Raw genomic sequence first — 7315 nt, 5'->3', positions numbered from 1 at the left:
TTTTTGAAGCTGTTGAATAGCTGCCATCAGGGCTTGGACTTGCTGGATAAAGAAGCTAAATTGCTGAGGATCAATAGCAATTGGCTGTTGTGGTGGCACCACCGGTACTCCTTCTTTTAGAGTAGAGGGAGAAGGATACTGAGCTCTTGCTTTGATTATCTTTTTCATAAAAAAAATCAGAGAATCCTTCCTCTAGTGTCAATCTATTGCTTCAAGACTCAAAATTTGGAGTTGAGTGAATCGGCTTGGGTAAGATAAAGATGGAGTAATCCTTATGATTTGATGAAAATTCTTTCAATCTACAAAATCGTCAAGAAACCAGATGGGGATCTTCTAATTTTTGACCTTCTGATGCTTAAGTCAGTCCAAACCTTGAGAACAGAGGTGGGAAAAGAATGGAAGAGTAAGAAAAATTGAATGGAACTGGAGAACTCAGTAGGAGCCAAGTGTCTGGCTTGATTTTCTACTGATAGAATTTTTTTTAGTTTTCGAGAGTTGGACTTACCGATGAAGGATCTCTGATCCTCTATTTATAGAAAGGATGATGAACTATTTCAGAGTTTGTTAGACTGTTAGGAGAGTCTGTTAGGTGGTTAGAGAGCCACCTGTAAGTGAGTTGGCATACAATTGTACATATGAGTTGGACATGAGATTGTGACCAGCTGTGGCTTGGTTGAGGAAATCACTGTGGGCGTTTGCAGAATAGCCAAGACAATAGTAAAGTCTGTCATAAAAATAGCTCACTTCGGTAGAAGACCGGGATGAAATAAGGATGCTGTAACATTTCAAGATAGAAAAGGGTTCAGGTCGGTATTTATCCGACCTAAATATTTCTACCAGTAGAGATGTTCGGAGAGTATAAGGGCATCTTTTTATTCAGATCGATAAAATACCAATCTGAATCTACTTTATAGGTGAATTGGTATGCTGAGATCTGACACTTTAAGATTTGATCTCTATGATGATGCCACATTTCTCGAGGTTAGTTTAATGTACCAACAGGTTCAAAATGTGTTCACTTAAGATTTCATAAGAGAAAGAAGATCAAAGATTGAAACTATCTTTATTTTAAGATCGACCTTCTACCTAAAGATCCATCATACGTCTTTTAAGATCCAGGACCTTGTGATCTAGGTCGCCTCCTTTTTGAACTTTCAGAGTACTAGGGCCAAATTCACTGTCAGCCTCATCAATGTGGTATTCGTCTTGATGGGCTGATTGAGGGCTATATTGGGATATGGTATTTAAGAGAGGAGCTTCTTCCGATGGCTGCTCCTCCCTCTTTTGAAGCTATTGAACAACTGCCGTCAGGCTTGGACTTACTAGATAAGGAAGTTGATTTGCTGAGGATCAACAGTAATTAACTATTATGGTGGTGCCTTTGGTACTCTTTCTGAAGGGGGGAGAAGAATGCTGAGCTCTTACTTTGAACATCTTTCTCATAAAGAAAATCAAGTGGCCTTTCTTCTAGCGTCAATCCGTTGCTTCAGAGCTCGAAATTTGGAATAGAGTGAATCAGTTTAGACAAGATAGAGATGGAATAATCCTTGCGATCTGACAAAAACTTCTCTAATATGCAAAATTGATCAAAAAATCGGATGGAGATTCTCCAATTTTTGACCCTCTGACATTTAAGTCAGTCCGAGCCTTGAAAATAGAGGTGAAAAAGAGTGAAAAATAAAAGAAATTGAATGAAACTGGAGGAGAACTCAATAGGAGCCAAGAGTCTGGCTTGATTTTCTACTGATAGAGTTTTTTCTAGTTTTCGAGAGTTGGACTTACCGATGAAGGATCTCTGATCTTCTATTTATAGAAAGGATGATGAACTATTTCAGAGTTTGTTAGACTGTTAGGAGAGTCTGTTAGGTAGTTAGAGAGCCACCTGTAAGTGAGTTGGCATACAATTATACATATGAGTTGGACATGAGATTGTGACCAGCTGTGGCTTGGTTGAGGAAATCATTATGGGCGTTTGCAGAATAGCCAAGACAATAGTAAAGTCCATCATAAAAATAGCTCACTTCGGTAGAAGACCGGGATGAAATAAGGATGTTGTAACATTTCAGGATAGAGAAGGATTCAGGTCGGTATATATCCGACCTAAACATTTCTACCAGCAGAAACATCTGGAGAGTATAAGGGCGTCTCTTATTCAGATCGGTAAAATACCAATCTGAATCCATTTTACAAAGGAATTGGTATGCTGGGATCTGGTGCTTTAAGATTTGATCTCGTATGATGATGTCACATATCTCAAGGCTGGTTTAATGCATCAACACTATGTGAAGGATGATATAATACACCACATCAAACTAAATCTTTGAAAATATCAAATTATATTGTTCTTGCAAGAAGGAGAAAAAAAATTATACTCTGGCTTAAGGTTAGGGTTGCAGTAACGCACCCGATCTTGATCCTCACTGGACCAATCACAAAGGAAGGTATAAATTAATTGACCAGATTGCAAGTAAATACCCAAATGAGTTGGTTTCTGTGAAGTTTTTAGTCGTTTGTAAATACTTATAAAAACAAATATTCGAGGTCATGAGGAATAGGTTAAGTAGTTGGCACAAACAAATATGAAGAACAATTCAGTGCAACTAGCAAGCGTCCAAATATTTTAGACTGCTACAAAATTCCATATTATATATAAATCCATATAGATAACCTTTGTCTCGTTTCGTTCGCCACTTCATATCATGCTCCCGTGACACATTGGGAGGGGCAAAAGCTCCCCACCCTCCTCCAATGGCAAGAAGGGAATGTCTTTGCCCAACTTTTGTATTGGTCCTCACCATTCACGGAATTGAGACAACATTGTCTTCTAGTGCTTGTCCATGCATCCTTGTAGGTAATAACTTTCAACAAAATGTTAAGCAATCTGTGTGTATACCAAAAGGTGATATTTGACAAAATGTGATACCATATAGATCACAATTTGCTAATTCCGCAAGGTTTGTGCCATTTGATGAGCAAAAGTTAATGAAGAAAGAAACTCCAAATCTCCTTTTTCTTTAAACATTGTGATCATATATTGGTTGGTAGGTAGGTTGAATAAATGCCGAGATATGGTTAACATATTTACACGCATAAAAGAAAATATTTCTATAGATGAAGTCTGCAACTGAGTAGAGCAGATAATATTTTTATGGCTACTCTGAACCAATATCTTGCAACTTTGACTTGCCAAAAACTGAGCAGGTACAGTTTTACTCAGTTTTACTCAGCTGAGCGGGTAACAGGAGTTGGATGATGTGCTGGTAGCTAATAATTGAAGGCCAACGGCCAAGGCCCACCATCCATTCTATGATTGGTCTCCTTGAACATATATCCTCAGTGAGGGGTGGCAATCCTTGAAAGTTTAACTTGTTTAACTTGATTCAATCTTTTGTAGATTAAGTTATCTGTTTAATACATGACTAGATTCGGATTTAAATTTTTGACTTATTTAATAAAAAATTATATTTGGATTGATAGATTTTTTATTTACCTTGTATCCAACCAACCTGTACCTAGGCTGACCCGGCCCGATTCCTACTCCTAATCCAGACCACAAGTAACTGGCTCGACCATCCTCTAGAAGTGTAAACCACTGGTTTGAGTCCAACTCCACGCAACTTAGGTTGAATTTGTTGGGCTGGGTCCAAGTTAAAAAAAGACCTGACCCCTTTGCCATAAACATTTGATATTATATCAGTTAGTGATGAAAATTAATGTATGGGAAAAAAAGAAGGCTTTTCTTTAGAAAAGTGAAGAAACATTTTTAGTTAAGTTTCTATAACAGTCTCATATATGTTATTACATTATTATTACTCATGCGGAAAACCATGGCGTCCAAGTGGTGAGTCCTTCAATCCTCTTAGAGCAACAATAGCATCCAGTTGTTTTCAAATGGTGCTAGCTAGTTGGTGGACCTTAATTCTCTCAAAATACGCTTGTTACTCCTGAGTTGGGCAATGGACTGCATCCAACAACTGGGCCGGCCCGTGAGCCTAGGCGTTCACCAGCAGCACATCCATCTGTCATGTGATTTTGATCAGATGACCAATGTTTGAATTAGTAATTCGAATTAATAACAATAAGAAATAAGTCTGAGATTTAGATTTATCATATTCATTTTGCAGATCCGATACTTGAAAAAGGGCCTAAATCCACCATCTGCAACCAGTTTGAGCTTTTCATCGCCGTACATGATGGTAGCACTGAAGACCGGCATAGTCACCGGGATCATTGCCCTTGCTGTAGGTCATCTTGATCAAGTCTATCTAAGCTATTGGAAAAATAGATTCATTCAACATTATGGCTCGGAAGCTCATTAGTGTTGGATGGTGCCCATTTACCTTATATAGTTGCTAGGTCTAAATTTTGGTATGGCCAACTTGATCAATTGAGATCAAATTTGTTATGGTCTACCTGCAGGAAGGGACCGCTGTTAGGAGGAGTTTTGCCATGTTCAAGAACTACCACATCGACGGTAACAAAGAGATGATTGCCATTGGGATGATAAGCATCGCTGGATCACTAACATCATGCTACTTGACCACAGATATGTTCGATCCACTATATATATATATATATATTTGTAGCATGCTTCATTGTTAAATTTGTAGATTTTAATTAACCAAAGTTTATCAATATATCAAGGCCATTTTCACGATCGGCTGTTAACTACAATGCCGGCCGGGTGCAAGACAGCTATGTCAAATATAGTAATGGCAGCTGCTGTGATGTTCACTTTGCTTTTCCTGACACCATTATTCCACTACACCCCTTTGGTGGTCCTCTCTTCCATCATCATTGCAGCAATGCTTGGCCTTATCGACTATGAGCTAGCGATCCACCTCTGGCAGGTCGACAAGATTGATTTCTTTGTATGCTTAGGTGCGTACTTGGGGGTCGTGTTCGGCAGTGTCGAGATTGGATTAGTCATCGCAGTGCGTGTTCTTTGAACCCTAGTTCAGTTTGATAGATCACTTGCATTTTATCTTCCAACTAGAGATGAATACAGGTTGCAATCTCCGTTCTTAGGGTTTTATTATTTGTGGCAAGGCCAAGGACTACCGTGCTTGGTAACATTCCAAACTCGATGGTCTACCGACGAATGGATCAGTATCCAGTGGCGCAAAGTGTTCCTGGATTGTTCGTACTCCGTATTGATGCTCCGATCTACTTTGCCAATGCTAGCTACTTAAGAGAGAGGTGAGTGGACCATCAATGGCATTCTAGTGCATTTGCATGAAAGTACTTGCGTGTATGATTTGGTTAGTGTTGAGTGCCACTTTGTTCATGGAGATGCTGGTGCCTGCTGTTTAGAATCTCACAGTGGATCGACGAGGAGGAAGACAAACTGAAGTCCAAAGGGGAGACTAGCTTGCAGCATGTAATCTTGGACTTGGGTGGTAAGTGAGGCTGTCCACACGTGTGAACACTATCTTGTGGGTGTAGTCACAAGCTAACATATTTGTTTGCCTTGTTTGGGTGGCAGCTGTGAGCAGCATTGACACTAGTGGTATTAGCATGTTGGAGGAAGTCAAGAAGAGCGTGGATAGAAGGGGGCTTCAGGTTATTATGCTTTATTTGAAAAACTAGTTTTCATTATCTACAACAAGGCACCAAAAAAACTCAAGATCAAATCCATACCAAAATCTAGTCGAAAATCCAAATCCAAAATCCAGCAGGCCCAGCATGATCTAACTAGACTAAGTCAAAAGATGATTCAGATATGACCAAGAAAGGGAGATCTGGACTGATCAAAATTGTGGGTCAAGATCCTAGACCTAAAACGTCAGGATGTTTAGCAATATCGAACTCCGGCACGGCCCTACACTTAAGGGCAAATTGTACCCTATATCGCATGCACCGACATGCTGTACATTATGCCAATCACTTCGGTGGGTGAATCATTGAGATGAGCGCATGATGAATGGGGTTCAAATGACGGAAACAAGGTGATAAGCATGATGCATGGCGATATGGTGCATGCAGTGTAGGGTATAATTTCTCTTGATTGAGACAACTAAATTTCAAGCCAATCTTTCGAGATACATGTTCCAATGCACTATATAAGAATAGCAACAATAAGCAGGCATTAACATCACCAGAGATTATCTTGGAAGAAGGAAACAGGGCTATGTTTCCAGGGGAGCTAATTAAGATCAGCAAATATTGCCATTTATCTTAAATTAGTCTCCATGCGGGATATCTTACCATCATGAAGATATGATTTGTCAAGATATATGCTAATATGTCTAAAATTAGTCGTTTTTATCATGAACAGCTTGTGTTGGCAAACCCTGAAAGTGAGATAATGAAGAAGCTAGATAAATCAAAGGTCCTCGAAACCATTGGCCAAGAATGGATTTTTCTGACGGTAGGAGAAGCGGTCGCTGCATGTAAATTCATTCTGCACACATGCAAGCCCGGGGCTGTCACCGATAGCGCCGGAGTTGATGACAACATTGTCTAAGAGATCGACCAGTTGAAGTCCAAATGGTAACCAAATCATAGGAGATGGAAACCGAGACACAATTGTTCTTTTCGAGTTGTGGCCAAATGATCTGAGCTGAAGCCTTCTAGTTTAGTGGAGGGTGGCCTTTCTTCTAATCTCCTTGAGTGAAAAGAAATAAATTTTAAATTGAAATATGATAGAGAAGTTAACACCCTATTACTTTATTTTCTCTCGGTTGGGAAAGAATACAACTCTTGTGGTTCCCCCGCTTCTTACAAAGTATCATGTGACCATATATGGATGGCGAACCATCACCCAATGTCCTCTTGCATTCGTCCCTCACCTTTGCTCATCAAATGATTCTTGTACAAACCTTTTCCATCAGTTGCCTAAGGTTTGTTTGGCTGCATATATGCAATTATAAACCCAAGGGTGGAGAGAAACTTTTGATGGGTATGCAGGTAAATTTTCATTCATTACCTCTCCTAAGACAGAGGAGATCATCAACCGGAATTTGGAATAAGAGCACCATCAGGAAAGCATAGGCAACTTACGAACTACAGTGAACGGTCAAAGCCTAACAATTTCTTTTAATGAAGCCATGTAATCCATCAGAAAATTAAAAATACTCATGTACAATGAAATGGTTGTTGCTATCTGCTCCAATAATGAATCATTTATTTAATTGAATAACTACAGAAAATATTTTTTTTGATGAAATATGGAGGAAGTAAGGTACTTCATCCGCACAAATTAATTAGAATTATTTTTTTTTTTTTGAGGAAATTGGAGAAAGTTAGATACTTCCATCAATGTTATATTTATAATGGCATAGTAAGGTAGTACATATATATATATATATATATA

The 7315-nt window shown here is 39.0% G+C and overlaps 1 pseudogene; it reads left to right on the top strand.

Moving 5' to 3' along the window:
• Positions 1 to 6672, top strand: part of LOC105037675 (sulfate transporter 3.1-like) — a 57873-nt pseudogene extending 51201 nt beyond the window's left edge.
• The last annotated feature ends 643 nt before the right edge of the window (positions 6673 to 7315 follow it).

Source organism: Elaeis guineensis, chromosome 3 (genome assembly GCF_000442705.2).
Source record: "Elaeis guineensis isolate ETL-2024a chromosome 3, EG11, whole genome shotgun sequence".
Lineage (NCBI taxonomy): Eukaryota > Viridiplantae > Streptophyta > Magnoliopsida > Arecales > Arecaceae > Elaeis > Elaeis guineensis.
This window is presented reverse-complemented; position numbering and strand designations above follow the sequence as displayed.